This window comes from Chlorocebus sabaeus, chromosome X (genome assembly GCF_047675955.1).
Source record: "Chlorocebus sabaeus isolate Y175 chromosome X, mChlSab1.0.hap1, whole genome shotgun sequence".
Lineage (NCBI taxonomy): Eukaryota > Metazoa > Chordata > Mammalia > Primates > Cercopithecidae > Chlorocebus > Chlorocebus sabaeus.
In genome coordinates, this window is record NC_132933.1 from 37,817,371 (window position 1) to 37,833,802 (window position 16,432).

The 16,432-nt window shown below is 42.5% G+C and overlaps 2 pseudogenes; one reads left to right on the forward strand and one right to left on the reverse strand.

Moving 5' to 3' along the window:
- Positions 1-6,436: 6,436 nt before the first annotated feature.
- LOC119620991 (U6 spliceosomal RNA) lies at positions 6,437-6,528 on the forward strand (annotated as a pseudogene).
- Positions 6,529-10,894: 4,366 nt separating this feature from the next.
- On the reverse strand, positions 10,895-12,281 carry LOC103247404 (elongation factor 1-gamma-like; annotated as a pseudogene).
- Between the last annotated feature and the right edge of the window lie 4,151 nt (positions 12,282-16,432).

A 16,432-nucleotide genomic window follows, 5' to 3' on the forward strand; every position in this document is an offset into this window, starting at 1 on the left:
TGCCTGTAATCGCAGCTACTCGGGAGGCTGAGGCAGGAGAATCACTTGAACCCAGGAGGCGGAGGTTGCAGTGAGCCAAGATCATGCCACTGCACTCCAGCCTGGGCAACAGAGCAAGATTCTATCTCAGAAAAAAAAAAAAAGCATAAAAGAAAGCTGATTAGCCATGTATAAGTATTGTATAATGTTAGAGAATATGACTGCTCATTTTTTATTTCCTTTGTGAGCTCACCATGTTATCAATACAATATTTCAATAAATAGAAAGTCTATAGAGAATATTAAATTCATGTAGAAGGCAAAGATAAATTATTAAAATGGTGTAATGATAATTGTATTAGTTTTTCAGGGCTTTCATACAAAATTCCTATAAACTAGGTGGCTCCAAGCAACAAAAATTTATCTCTCACAGTTTTGGAGTCCAGAAGTTCAAAGTCAAAGTGTTGGCAGGGTGACACTTTCTTTGGACGTCCTAGCAGAGTAATTGTTCCTTATCTCTTCCAGCTTCTGGGTAGTTGTTGGCATTAATTGGTTTGTGGCCACCTCTCTCTCTACTCCGTGTTCTCATAGCCTTCCCCTCTGTATGTCTGTAAATTCCTCCTACCTCTCATAAGTGTCAAAAAGTCTACTGAAAAAGATTTTCTTTTAAGAAAACCAAAAGAGACTTTATTCCAGTAAACAGTTTGCAAACCAGGGAGACACAGTCTTCTGTATAAAACAAAGATGCATTCAGAGAGAAGGGAGGGTTATTTTATTTTATTTTTCTGCCTTCCTTTAACTGAGAGTGCCCTGAGTGGAAGAGTGATTATCCTTTATAGACAAAGTTCCACCCAAGTTTCCCATTCTGGTCCACTTATGTAAATAAAGAAAGCAAACTTGCTCAGTTGTAATTCCTTGACTTGCTCAGTTCTGATTGGTCCACACAGGTCACAGTCTATTGGCTGATTCTGGCAACATAAACAGGAACAGACAGTTATGAAAGTCCCAAGGTTAAGAGAGCATGGAGTTTTCCAGGACTGCAAATTATGTGCGTGACCTCTAGTAAGCAAATGGCCTGTTGGCTCTGTTTTTAATTTAGGCCCAGTTAGCCACTCAGCGTCCATCTTAGAGGACTGGCTCTTTCAGGGTTCACATTTGAATGCATTTAGGGTCCACCCAAATAATCCAGGATAAGCTCCTTCTCTTAATATCCTTAACATAATCATATATTTTGCCATATAAAGTAATACTCACAGGTTCTAGGAATTAGGACATGGGCATTTCCTGTTGGGGACCACCATCCATTCCACTACAATAACATAGGAAATACATTCTCAAAAGTAATTTTGATTATTTTACCATCTTTAAGTAGTGTTACACACAGGGATGATCCAGCGGCAGCAGGCTAGACAGGAGAACCACACAGCCTAGTGGTGGTGGATTGGGCAGGAGAACCACAAAGGCTGCAAACAGCATGTAGTTCATATAGCATTTTCACCTAGTATCGTCCCCCTACGAACCTCCAAAACAAAAGGCCCCCATACAGCCTGCATTCCACAGGAGAGGGTAGTGGGAGGCTCAGATGTTCCTTATAGATAAGTAATGAATCTCCGTGATGGCCCCTACCAGATTTATAAGCTCAGAACTCTAAACATGCATTCAGGTGCATCTGCCATACAGGGTCATTCTCACAGTATGCTTAAGTTATTGCTGTCAGGCATGTTTACCATACACAGGTGTATCTACCATACAACTGCATATGAATAAACTTCTGGATAAAACAGGCAGCAGTGGAACACATGAACAGGGAAAGGAAAGGAAGTATAGGGCAAATAAATTACAGGTGAGCACAACATCTAACAAGATGTCATGTTAGGCTCAGTTAAGTCAGAAATGAAAACTATCATGATGGTGTCTTTGGCAGATGGAATCATTGGTCCCACTTCTTCACCGCCTCATTGTATCCACACGTTTTGTCATGTATCTTTGTATGTCTCTCAGTAGAATTGGAGTGTATTTCCCTAACTATTTATTTGTTTTTGACACAAGGTCTCTGTCACTCAGGCTGGAGGGCAGTGGCGCAATCACAGCTCACTGCAGCCTCGATCTTCTAGGCTTAAGTGATCCTCCCACCTCAGTCTCCCAAAGTAATGGCATTAGAGATGTGAGCCACTCCACTTGGTCCTGTCTCTTTCATATTAGGCTCAGACATATGATTGTCACTGGCCAAAGGGATATAAGCAAAAATGACAGCATGTCAATTCTGAACTTAGGACACAGGAGGCATTGTAGTTTTTCTACTTGCTCTCTTTTTCCCTCTGTCATCACCATCCCTTGGCTAGCCTACTGATTCTAAAAAGATGAGAGATATGTAGAGCACACCCAGACCCAGCCTTGCAGCCATCTAGCTGAACCTGGCTCAAATCAGTCAACCAACTACCAGGCAATCTGCAGATGTGTGAGCAAAAAAGATGTTTACTGTCACATACCACTGAGATTTAATGATTTTCTCTAGGCCACAATAACAACCTAATAAAATATCACAGGGGTGCTCAGAAATACAGAGATTAAGAGGCACTGCACAGAATGGATAGGAGTTCATACTTTGGGAGTCAAAGTCCAGCTCTGCCACTTAACTACCTGTGGAAATGTTAGGAAATCACTAAGCTCCCTATACCTAAATTTCCTTATTTGTGAAATAGGGATGACAGTTTATGTACCTTGTCATACTTCATAGAGTTATTGCGGTAACTAAATTAATATATATATATATATATATATAAAGTGCCAAGGATATTAGCTTGCACACAGGAAACACTAGATAAGTATTTGTTTATGATTATGATTATGATCATTGTCATCCACTGGGACCTATAACTAGTCTTTGAACCAATAATAAATGTCATAGAGAATTGCCAAAAAGTAGTACAAATATTCAGTAGCAATATGCATTCTCCCCAAAACCATATGAAAGTCACCCTTTCTATACAACCTCAAAATAATAAGAATTATAAATCAGTTTTTTTGTTTTTGTTTTTGTTTGTTTGTTTCTTTGGAGAGAGAGTTTGCTCTTGTTGCCCAGGTTGGAGTCCAGTGGCATGATCTTGGCTCACTGCAACCTCTGCCTCCCGGGTTCAAGCGATTCTCCTGCCTCTGCCTCCCGAGTAGCTGGGATTACAGGCACCTGGCTAATTTTTTGTGTTTTTAGTAGAGACGGGATTTCACCATGTTGACCATCCTAGCCAGGCTGGTCTCGAACTCCTCAACTAAGGTGACCCACCCACCTCAGCCTCCCAAATGCTGGAATTACAGGTGTGAGCCACCGTGCCCAGCCTTATAAATCTGTTTTTAACCTTTGCCAATGTGGAACACGAACAACCATATTTCAGTAGTATTTTTAAAAGACATAGCCCCCTGGCTGGGCACATTGGCTCACACCTGTAATCCCAGCACTTTGAGAGGCCAAGGTGGGTGGATCACTTGAAGCAAGGAATTGGAGAGCAGCCTGGCCAACATGGCAAAACCCCGTCTCTACTAGAAATAAAAAAATTAGCCAGGCATGGTGGTGCACACCCACAGTCTCAACTACTTGGAAGGCTGAGGCACGAGTATCGCTTGAACCTGGGAGTCAGAGGTTGCAGTGAGCCAAGATCATGCCGTTGCACTCCAGTCTGGACAACAGGGTGAGACCCTGTCTCAAAAAAATAAAAATAAAAATAAAAATAAAAATAAAAAATAAAAAGAAAGAAAAAAAAGGCATATCCATAAGCATTAGCCAGATAAAATATCTGTTTAAATATTTATAGCTTGTTTTACTTCCTGTGTGTTTCCTGATCATATCAATGACCCATTTGGATCAATGGCCTATTGACAAACCAACAATCAATGGTGGTTTGTCGTTAAATATTTTATTTTTTAGGAGCCACTATTATATTATGTAAATCCAGACTTTGTCTGGTTTTATAATGCAAATGTTTTTCAGAGTTTAGTATTTTGTTTACGGTGTCTTTCATCACACAGAGGTTTTTTTTTTTTTTTTCCCCATTTAATCAGCTCTGCCAAACTTTTCCTATATAAATATGGATTTTCTATCAGGTTTAGAAAATAATTTCTTATATTTTATTGTGAGAATTTTATTTTATTTTATTTTAATTTTTTGAGACGGAGTTTCACTCTTGTTGCCCAGGCTGGAGTGCAATGGTGCGATCTCGGCTCACCGCAACCTCCACCTCCCAGGTTCAAGCAATTCTCCTGCCTCAGCCTCTAGAATAGCTGGGATTACAGGCATGCACCACCATGCCCGGCTAATTTTGTATTTTTAGTAGAGATGGGGTTTCTCAATGTTGAGGCTGGTCTTGAACTCCTGACCTCAGATGATCCACCCGCCTCAGCTTCCCAAAGTGCTAGGATTACAGGCATGAGCCACCGCCTCCAGCTGAGAATTTTAAAACATTGTTTTTTTATATTTCTGATTTAAAAGTATTACATGCTCAAAAAAGTGCAGAAAATGATGCTGAAGGAGAAAAAGGGTGAATCCTATGACTCATGATATTCACTTTGAAGATTTGCATTTGACTCTGACAGAAATTCCCTATGCATGAGATACATTCAGTTACGTTTTTGTTTTTTGTTTTGTTTTTTTGTTTTGTTTTGTTTTGTTTTTGTTTTTTTGTTTTTTTGTTTTTGTTTCTATTTTGTTTTTTTGTTTGTTTGTTTTTTTGAGACGGTGTCTCACTCTGTCACCCAGGCTGGAGTGCAGTGGCATGATCTCGGCTCACTGCAACCTCTGCCTCTCGGGTTCAAGCGATTCTTCTACCTCAGCCTCCCGAGTCGCTGGGACTACAGGCACACACTACCACGCCCACCTAATTTTTGTATTTTTAGTAGAGATGGGATTTCACCATGTTAGCCAGGCTGGTCTCAAACTCCTGACCTCATGATCTGGCCACCTCAGCCTCCCAAAGTGCTGGGATTACAGGTGTGAGCCACTGCGCCTGGCCCCAGTTAGGAATATTTTAATGGGAGTGTCTTATTCATGCAGTTACGTAAGCTATTTTGTTCATTTTTATAAATATCATTAGCATCTATCCATATCATAAATAAATATTTATATCCTACTTTTTTTTTTTTTAAGTAGAGATGAGGTCTTGCTATGTTGCTCCGGCTGGTCCTGAACCCCTAAGCTTAAGCAATCCTACTTCCTCCGCCTCCCAAAGTGCTGGGATTACAGGTTGAGCCACCATGCCGAGCCTACATTCTACTTTTTTTCTTATAATTTTATCACATTATAATTCAACTACGGAATCATATATTGGTTGGCACTTAAGTTGGGCAGGATGAGCACTATATCTATTCTAAGAAACTGTATGCTTGATTCACAGAGGCTTCTGGGTAACTGCTTACAGTTCAGAAACTTACTTGGACCAGGCTGAGTTGACCTAGGGAAGGCTGGAAGTGATAAATGAAGATTCTGTTCAACCTGAGTATAATGTGCTACACTGCAGTTTGTAGTCATAATGCATACAGTACACACATAGAGTGCAACCCTATGATTGAGGAGAGGCACTCCACTTTGATGCAGAGGTTGCTGGTACATATCCAGCCTATCCTATTCTGTTTGTAATGTGACTCATTAGCTTCCAGAAGGTCTGGTATGGCTCTCACTCACTAAAGTATTACATCTGCAAAATTGTGTCTCCACCTTCCATCATTCCACCATCACTACCCTTGCTGCCTGATGAGGATCAGAAGTTCAGATGCTTATATCTCTGCACTCAAGAGCACAGCTTATCTTTGAGTTGTGTATCCCGACTATAATGCCTTTCTTCTATGTCATTTGCAGAAGTAAACCTTAGTTGATTTACTTAGATGGTGTCTGTCTGAGCTTTCTGTCCATACAATCCTACTATGGTTATTTGTCAATCAGTGGATGTATAGGCGTTTAAAGAATATCTCCATAGATAATTAAACAATGTGTACACGTCTGAACATTTCACATAGATGAAGTGTCATGTATGGAATTACCTGGTGAGGCAGGATTATCAAATAAGCCAACTGCCTTCAAGAAAACTTGTACCAAGGGATTCACTTGCTGTGGATGAGACTAAGTACTTTGCTGCTCCCTGGCCAGAACTGAGTAAAATTAAGATTTTACACTTGACCAGTTTGACAGGCCAGAAGTAATAGTAGTTCACTCTTGTCCTTTGCATCATCATGACAGCTATTGAGTTAAAAAATAGCCAGGTGACACAGACGTTACAAATACAAACTTAGAATTGAACAGACCCAAGGAGAAACCCAGTTCCACCTCTTGATTTGGGCACGATTTTAGGCCGGTTTCTTACTCTTTCCATGCATAGGTTATTTCCTTTGTAAAATGGGCATAACACTTAGGTCACAGAGGAGAGGTCAGAACTAGCAAATCTCACTCACAAATTAAGCACTCAAACATGCTTCTTGTGCTCACTTCAGCAGCACATATACTAAAATTGGAAAGATACAGAGAAGATACATGGATAACATGCAAATTTGTGAAGTGTTCTATATTTTTCATGTTTATGGTTTGGAAGAATCAATATTGTTAAAATTTTCATACTACCCAAAGCAATCTATAGATTAGATGCAATCCCTATTAAAATACTAATGACATTCATCACAGAAATAGAAAAAACAATTATAAAATTTATGTGGAACTACAGAAGACCCAGAATAACCAAAGTTATCCTAAGCAAGAAGAACAAAGTTGGAGGAATCACATTAGCTGACTTCAAATTATACTACAGAGCTACAATAATCAAAACAGCATAGTACCAGCACAAAAACCGACACATAGACCAGTGGAACAGAATAGAGAACTCAGAAAAAAATTCACACACCTATAGTGAACTCATTTTTGACAAGGTGCCAAGAACATATGCTGGGGAAAAGACAGTCTCTTCAATTAATGGTGCTGGGAAAACTGGATGTCCATATGCAGAAGAATGAAATTAGACCCCTATGTCTCACCATATACAAAAATCAAATCAAAATGAATTAAAGACTTAAATCTAACACCTCCAACTATGAAACTACTACAAGAAAACATATGGAAAACTCTCCAGGACATTGGTCTGGGCAGAGATTTCTTGAGCAATACCCCACAAGCACAGTCAATCGAAGCAAACATGGACAAATGGAATCACATCAAGTTAGAAAGCTTGTGCACAGCAAAGGATACAATCAAAGTGAAGAGAGAATCCATAGGATGAGAGAAATATTTGCAAACTACCCCTCTGACAAGCAATTAATCACCAGAATATGTAAGGAGCTCAGACAACTCTATAGGAAAAAATATCATAATATGATCAAGAAATGGGCAAAAGATTCGAATAGACATTTCTCAAAAGAAGACATACAAATGACAACAGCATTTTAAAAGATGCTCAACATCACTGATCATCAGAGAAATGCAAATTAAAACTACAATGAGATATCATCCCATCCAGTTAAAATGGCTTCTGTCCCAAAGACAGACAATAATGAATGCTGGTGCGGATATGGAGAAAAGGTGGGAATGTAAATTAGTACACTCTTGGTGGGAATATAAATTAGTACAACCACTATGGAGAACAGCTTGGAGGTTCCTCAAAATATAAAAATTGCCGGGCGCGGTGGCTCAAGCCTGTAATCCCAGCACTTTGGGAGGCCGAGACGGGCGGATCACGAGTTCAGGAGATCGAGACCATCCTGGCTAACCCGGTGAAACCCCGTCTCTACTAAAAAATACAAAAAACTAGCCGGGCGAGGTGGCGGGCGCCTGTAGTCCCAGCTACTCGGGAGGCTGAGGCAGGAGAATGGCGTGAGCCCGGGAGGCGGAGCTTGCAGTGAGCTGAGATCCGGCCACTGCACTCCAGCCTGGGCGACAGAGCGAGACTCTGTCTCAAAAAAAAAAAAAAAAAAAAAAAAAATATATATATATATATATATATATATACACACACATATACATATATATATAAATTGAGCTACCATAAGATCCAGCAACCCCGCTGCTGGGTAAATAACCAAAAGGAGGAAAATCAGTAGATATCTGTACTCTTATATTTGTTGCAGCACTGTTCACAATAGCTAAGATTTGGAGGGAAGCTAAGTGTTCATCAGCAGATGAAGGGATAAAGAAAATGTGGTACATACACACAACAGAGTACTATGCAGCCATAAAAAAAAAAATGAGATCCACTCATTTGCAACAACATGGATAGAACCAGAGATCATGTTAAGTGAAATAATTGAGGCCCTGAAAGACTAACATCACATGTTCTTACTTATTTGGGGATCTAAAAATAAAATCAATTGAATTAATGGACATGGAGAGTAGAAGGATGATTACCAGAGGCTGGGAAGGATAGTGGGGGGTTTGTGGCAGAGGTGAGGATGGTTAATGGATACAGAAAAAAAAATAGAAAGAATGAATAAGACCTACTATTTGATAGCACAATAGAGTGACTATCGCCAATAATAACTTAATTGTAGCCAGGCACAGTGGCTCACGCCTGTAATCCCAGCACTTTGGGAGGCCAAGGCAGGCAGATCACCTGAGGTCCAGAGTTTGAGACCAGCCTGGCCAACATGGTGAAACCCCGTCTCTACTAAAATTACAAAAATTAGCCGAGTGTGGTGGTATGTGCCTGTAATCCAAGCTACTTGGGAGGCTGAGGCAGGAGAATCACTTGAAACTGGGAGGTGGATGTGGCGGTGAGCCAAGATCACACCACTGCACTCCAGCTTTGGAGATAGAGTGAGACTCCGTCTCAAAAATAAATAAATAAATAAATAAAAATAACTTAATTGTAAATTTTTAAATAACTTATAGAGTATAATTGGATTGTATATAACTCAAAGGATAAATTCTTGAAGGAATGGATACCCTATTATCCATGATGTGCTTATTTCACATTGCATTCCTATATCAAATCATCTCATGTAACCCATAAATATATACACCTACAATGTATATAAAAGTTATGTACCCATAACTTTTTTTCTTTTGAGATGGAGTTTTGCTCTTGTTGCTCAGGCTGTAGTGCAATGGCATGAGCTCGGCTCATGGCAACCTCCACCTCCTGGGTTCAAGCGATTCTCCTGCCTCAGCCTCCCAAGTAGCTTGGATTACAGGCATGCGCCACCACACCTGGCTAATTTTGTATTTTTAGTAGAGATGGGGTTTCTCCATGTTGGTCAGGTTGGTCTCAATCTCCTGACCTCGTGATCCACCCGCCTTGGCCTCCCAAAGTACTGGGATTACAAGCGTGAGCCACTGCACCTGGCCTACGTTTCTTTTTGAGATGGAGTCTCACTGTCTTGTCCAGGCTGGAGTGCAGTGGTATGATCTCAACTCACTGCAGCCTCTGCCTCTTGCATTCAAGTGATTCTCCTGCCTCAGCCTCCTGAGTAGCTGGAACTACAGGCACCCTCCACCATGCCCGACTAATTTTTATATTTTTAATAGAGACACGGTTTCGCCACGTTGGCCAGGATGGCCTCAAACTCCTGAGCTCAAGTGTCCCACACACCTTGGTCTCCCAAAGTGCTGGGATTATAGGCATGAGCCACTATGCCCAGCTTTAGCTTTGAGTTTTTCCCAGATGCCCTTTATGAGGATGAGGAAGTTATCTCTATTCCTAGTTTATTGAATATTTTTATATGAAGGGGTGTTAGATTTTCTCAATTTTTTTCCTGCAACTATTGGGATAATCATGTGATTTTTGTGGTTTTTCTTGATATAGTGTATTATATAATTTCATTTTTGGATGTTAAAAGAACATTGTATTCCTGGGATAGATCACACTTGGTTATATTGTATTATTATTTTTACATGCTACTGTAGTCAACTTTCTAGTATTTTGTTGATAGTTTGTGCATCCACATTAATAGGAAATATTGGTTTGTAGTTTTCTTTTTATTTTTTCTTTTCCTTTTTTTTTCTTTTTTTTTTTTTTTTTTTGACAGTGTCTTGCTCTATTGCCCAGGCTGAAGTGCAGTGGTGTTATCATAGCTCACTCCAGCCTCAACCTCCTGGACTCAAGTGATCCTTCTCAGACTCTCAAGTAGGCGGACTACACGTGCGTGCCACCACACCTGGCTAGTTTTTGTTTATTTTTTGTAGAGATGAAGTCTGGCTGTATTGCCCAGGTTGGGGCTGTCTTTTAAAAACCGCACTGAAATATGTTTGTTCCTGTGTCACGTTGGCAAAGGTTAAAAAGGTTTTTTTCACCGGGTGCAGTGGCTCACGTCTGTAATCCCAGCACTTTGGGAGGCCAAGCCGGGCAGATTACCTGAGGTCAGGAGTTCAAGACCAGCCTGTCCAACATGGTGAAACCCCATCTCTACTAAAAATATAAAAATTAGCCAGGTGTGGTGGTGGGCGCCTGTAATTCCAGCTACTTGGGAGGCTGAGGCTGGAGAACTGCTTGAACCTGGGAGGCGGAGGTTGCAGTGAGCCAAGATTGTGCCACTGAACTGGGCAACAAGAGTGAGACTCCATCTCAAAATAAAATAAAATAAAATAAAATAAAATAAAATAAAATAGGCCAGGTGCAGTGGCTCACGTCTGTAATCCTAGCACTTTGGGAGGCCGAGGCGGGCGGATCACGAGGTCAGGAGATTGAGACCACCTGGCTAACACGGTGAAACCCCATCTCTAGTAAAAAATACAAAAAAATAGCTGGGCGTGGCAGTGGGTGCCTGTAGTCCCAGCTACTCAGGAGGCTGAGGCAGGAGAATTGCTTGAACCCGGGAGGCAGAGGTTGCAGTGAGCCGAGATCGTGCCATTGCACTCTGGCCTGGGAGACAGAGCAAGACTCCGTCTCAAAAAAATAAAATAAAATAAAAATAAATAAATAAATAAATAAATAAAAACAATAACAACCCCAAAAAAGTTTTTTTTTTTCAATGTTCAGTTTTCTTTAATGACCTCCATCTCCCTGAAGGGCAGGTTCAGGCAGCTAGGTGATGGCAAGAGATGTTCATTTGAAGATCTTGCCCTGATTGAAGGCTTTGTGCACATGCTGGAAGGCTGTGTCCCAGGAAAAGTACTCTCAAACCAGTGTCTGGGTCTCCTCGCTGCCAGGATCCAGTTTCTGCCATGTGTATGACTCGTAGTCCACCTGCCAATATGGACTCAGTGGAAAGGCAAGCTCCTGGCCTCGGAAGACCCAGATTCCAGAAATGGAGCTGCTTATTGTTGCTTCCAAAGAGGATGACACTGGCAATGGTATTCTACTCAGCTTGTCCAGTCACTGGAACATTCCAGTGATGAGATTGCAGCTCATGAAGGTCTGAGTGAGTTCTTCAGGGAAGTGATACTCTGAGTACCACAGGGACCAGCCGTCCTTATCAAAGTGCTCCCAGAAATATGACAGTGCCACAGAGAATGTATCCTCGTTGGAGAACTTGAGCTTCAATTCATCCAACACAAAGGTACTCTTGGGCAGGTGAGCAAAGAGGTCCTTGGCCTTGGGCTCAGCGGCCAGCGCCTGCTCACATTCATCCATCTCCTCCTCAGGAGTAGGGGCAGCCACCTTTTTCTCCTCCCACTCAGCCTGGAGCTTCTGCTTCTCTTCCTGTGACCCCTTCTCTTTCCGTGGTGTGTCCTTTTTAGGCTGGCTCTCTACAAACTTCTTAGCATCAAACTGGGCCATCTTCTCACATAGTTTCGCTTTCCCCAAGACAGTGCAGAGCTTAGGCTGGTTAATGCAGGTGAGGAACCAGCGGTTGGTATTGGGAAAGGCCTGGCAGGAAGAAGGTTCTAGGATCTGCTTATAGAGCCACAACAGGGTGCAGACAACTGTGATGTCAGCCAATGTCCTCCAGAAAAGTCTTTGTCTTCAAGTGAGCATCCAACAGCCCCAGAATTCGCCTCACTTCCTCCTTTGCATTCTCAGTGGCCTGTTTGTTGTGCTGCATGATGCTCAAGGTGGGGAACACCCAGGTACTGGTTGGGGACACTATATCGCTATCAGCGAAGCTCACTCACTGCGCCACCTGGGCTGCTGCCTCTGGAGTACTTCCCTGCAGCTCCTCATTGCTCACATAGTAGGCAATGGTATTGCTCTCAAACACACAGAATTTATTGTCACCCTCAAATGCTGGAATCTTGCCGGCAGGAAATTTGCGGAGAAATTCAGGGGTGAGGTTGGTTTGGCCAAAGTGGAAATGGTGTGGTGTGGAGAGCACACGGACCTGAGCCCCACTATACTGAGCAGTGATGAGGGCCTTGAAGGTCCTTCAGTTTTCAGGATATGTGAACAGGGTCCCAGCTGCCATGGTGATTCCACAAAGAAAGGCTTTTTTGTTCGTTTGCTTTTTAAGATAGAGTCTCACTCTCTCACCCAAGCTGGAGTGCAGTGGTGTGATCTCGGCTCACTGTAACCTCTGCCTTTCAGGTTCAAGCAATTCTCCTGTCTCAGCCCCGCCGAGTACCTGGGATTACAGGCGTGCACCACAACGCCCAGCTTTTTTTTTTTTTTTTTTTTTTTTTTTTGTATTTTTAGTAGAGACGGGGTTTCACCATGTTGCCCAGGCTGGTCTTGAACTCCTGAGCTCAAGCAATCCGCTCACCTCAGCCTTCCAAAGTGCTGGAATTACAGGTGTGAGTCACCATGTTAGACCTGTAGTTCCCTTATTTGTGATGTTTTACCTGGTTTTGATAAGAGGGTTATACTGGCCTGATAGAATGGCTCACAAAACTCAGGAAAACACTTTACTTACATTTACTCATTTATTAGAAAGCATTTTACAAAGGATACTGATGAACAGTCAGATGGAAATATGCACAGGTGAGGTATGTGAAAAGGGGTGTGGAGCTTCCATGCCTTATCCTGGCACCCTCCAGGAACCTAGATGTGTTAGGCTATCTGGAAATGCTCCCAAACTTTGTCCTTTTAGGCTTTTATAGAAGCTTCATTTCATAGGCATGATTGACGAAATCACCAGCCATTGGTTATTAAGTCAACCTTTAACCCCTGTTACCTCCCTGGAGTTTGGGAAGTGGGGCTGAAAGTCCCAACCCTCTAATCATGCTTGGTCTTTCCAGTGACCAGCTCCCATTCTGCAGCTACCTACAGCTGCCACCAGTCATCTCATTAGCACACAAAAGACATTCTTATCACTCTGGAGATTTGAAGAGTTTTAGGTGCCTTTTAGGAAACCAGGACTTGAAGACTAATTTTTTTATTATTATTTATTTATTTATTTATTTTGAGATGGAGTCTTGCTCTGTTGCCCAGGCTGGAGTGCAGCGGCATGATCTCGGCTCACTGCAACCTCCGCCTCCCGGGTTCAAGTGATTCTCCTGGCTCGGCCTCCTGAGTAGCTGGGACTACAGGTGCCCGCCACCATGCCCGGCTAATTTTGCATATTTTTAGCAGAGACAGGGTTTCACTGTGTTAGCCAGGATGGTCTTGATCTCCTGACTTCATGATCTGCCTACCTCGGCCTCCTAAAGTGCTGGGATAATAGGCATGAGCCACCATGCCTGGCGAAGACTAAATATTTATATTTCACAATATAATACCCTTTTGCTATTGCCCCCTACTGCCACCCTCAACAGCCCTAGACAACCATTAATTTCCTTGTGTCTCTACAGATTTGCCTATTCTGGATTTTTTTTTTTTTTTTTTTTTTTTTTTTTTGAGAGGGAGTCTTGCTCTGTCACCCAAGCTGGAGTGCCATTGCACGATCTCAGCTCACTGCAAGCTCTGCCTGCTGGGTTCAAGGGATTCTCCAGCCTCAGCCTCCCATGTAGCTGGCCACCATGTCTGGCTAATTTTTGCATTTTTAGTAGAGACAAGGTTTCACCATGTTGCCCAGTCTGGTCTCAAACTCCAGGGCTCAAAGTGATCCGCCCACCTTGGCCTCCCAAAGTGCTGGGATTACAGGCATAAGCCATCACGCCCAGCCAGGATCTTTTTTTTGCAGACAGGGTCTCACTCTGTCACCTAGGCTGGAGTATAGTGACATCATCTCAGCTCACTGCAACCTCCACCACCGCTGGGGCTCTAGCGATCCTCACCTAGACGTCCCGAGTACCTGAGAATACAGATGCATGCCCTGGCTAATTTTCTTTATTTTTTGTACAGACAGAGTCTCCCTATGTTGCCAAGGCTGGACTCGAACACCTGGGCTCAAGTGATCCTCCCGCCTCAGCTTCCTAAACTGCTGAGATTATAGGCATGAGCCACCAAGCCCGGCTTGGACATTTTTTTGTAGATGGAATAATACAATAAGTACCACAATTTCTTTATCCCTTCACCTTTTGCTAGATACTAGGGATGCACTCAGTGCTTACCTATGAAGCTGTTATGATTATGTATATCTTTTTGTACAGACGTATGCTTTCATTTCTCCTTAGGTACCTACCTAGGAATGAAATTGGTGGGTCATGGAATTTTTATGTTTAACTGTGTCAAGATCTGCCAGATTTATGTGCAAGGTGGTTGTAACACTTTACATTCAGGAGAAGGGGGAAGAGGAGAGAGAGAAAAAAAATTCACGTTCTTACCAGCAGCATATGAGAGTTCCCATTTCTCTAATGCTCACCAAAAATTTGTATTCTTTTTTTTTTTTTTTTTTTTTTTTGAGATGGAGTCTCACTCTTGTCGCTCAGGCTGGAGTGCAGTGACGTGATCTCAGCTCACTGCAACCTCTGCCTCCCGGATTCAAGCAATTCTCCTGCCTCAGCCTCCCAAGTAGCTGGGACTACAGGTGCCCACCACCACGCCAGGCTAATTTTTGTATTTTTAGTAGCGATGGGGTTTCACCATGTTGGCCAGGCTGGTCTTGAACTCCTGACCTCAAGTGATCCACCTGCCTCAGCCTCCCAAAATGCTAGGATTACAGGCGTGAGCCAGTGCTCCCAGCCTGATTTTAATTATAATCATCCCAGTGGATTTGAAGTGGTATCTCTTTGTGATTTTGATTTACATTTCCCTGATGGCTAATAATGGTGAGTATATTTCCAAGTGCTTATTGGCCATTTGTATATCTTCTTTGGAGAATGTCCATTCAAAGGTCTTACCCATTTTTAAATCTAGTTATTTGTTTATTGAGTTGCAATTGTTCATCGTATGTTCTCGGTACAAGTCTCTTATTAGATACAGGATTTACAAAAATGTCCTCCCATTGTGTGAATTTTGTTTTTCACTTTCTTGATAGTGTCCTTTAAAGCATAGGAGTTTTAAATTTTGATGTTATTCAGTATATATATTTTATCTTTTATTGATTGTGCTTTTGGTATTTGTGATATTGTTTTTACGTTTGATTTCGTAGGAGTCACCCCTAGTCAGAGCAGCTTATTGTTCAGTGTTTGGTCAGAGTTTTGTGTTTAAACTCCTCATGTCAATGAAGCTTCTGTTCTGTGTTGATGAGTCTGTGTGTGACTTGGAAAATGCATTTATGTCTCGCCTCTGTCTTGCTCTAAGGTTCACTCTTTTTTTTTTTTTTTTTTTTTTCTTGAGACAGTTTCACTCTTGTTGCCCAGGCTGGAGTGCAATGGCGTGATCTCGGCTCACCGCAACCTCTGCCTTCCGGGTCCCAGTTCAAGCAGTTCTGCCTCGGCCTCCTAAGTAGCTGGGATTACAGGCACATGCCACCATGCCCAGCTAATTTTTGTATTTTTAGTAGAGACAGGGTTTCATCATGTTGGCCAGGCTGGTCTCCAACTCCTGACCTCGTGATCCGCCTGCCTCAGCCTCCCAAAGTGCTGGGATTACAGGCGTGAGCCACTGCTCCCAGCTAAGTTTCACTCTTGATTGGCTACAGCCATCCCTATTGCACAAAGAGTTCCCCAAACCTCTGGACTGTGATCCAGAGGGCTCTTTTTGGCTGTCTCTTTCCTTGGCTTTCTCTAAGTATTCTCCAAGGCCTCCACTGGTCACAGATTTCACCATTCTCTATTCTAAATAAAATTAGTTGTGGCGGCTCATGCCTGTAACCCTAGCACTTTGGGGACTAAAGCAGGAAGATGGCTTGAGCAGTAGGCTGTGAGCCGTGATCATGCCACTGCACTCCAGCCTGGATGACAGAGGGAGACCCTGTCTCTAAATAAATAAATAAACAAATAAAGTTAGTCCCTTCAGGCCAAACAGCAGAACTCTTAGAAATCACAGCCAATCTTCCCCCTGGAAAATCCCCTGTGCCACTATTCTTTACTAGGGACAGAGAGCCACTTTTCACAAAATGACATCCTGTTCTATTCTTAGAAAAGGACACTGGAAGCCGGGCGCGGTGGCTCAAGCCTGTAATCCCAGCACTTTGGGAGGCCGAGACGGGCGGATCACGAGGTCAGGAGATCGAGACTATCCTAACATGGGCTAACATGGTGAAACCCCGTCTCCACTAAAAAATACAAAAAACTAGCCAGGCAAGGTGGCAGGCGCCTGTAGTCCCAGCTACTTGGGAGGCTGAGGCAGGAGAAT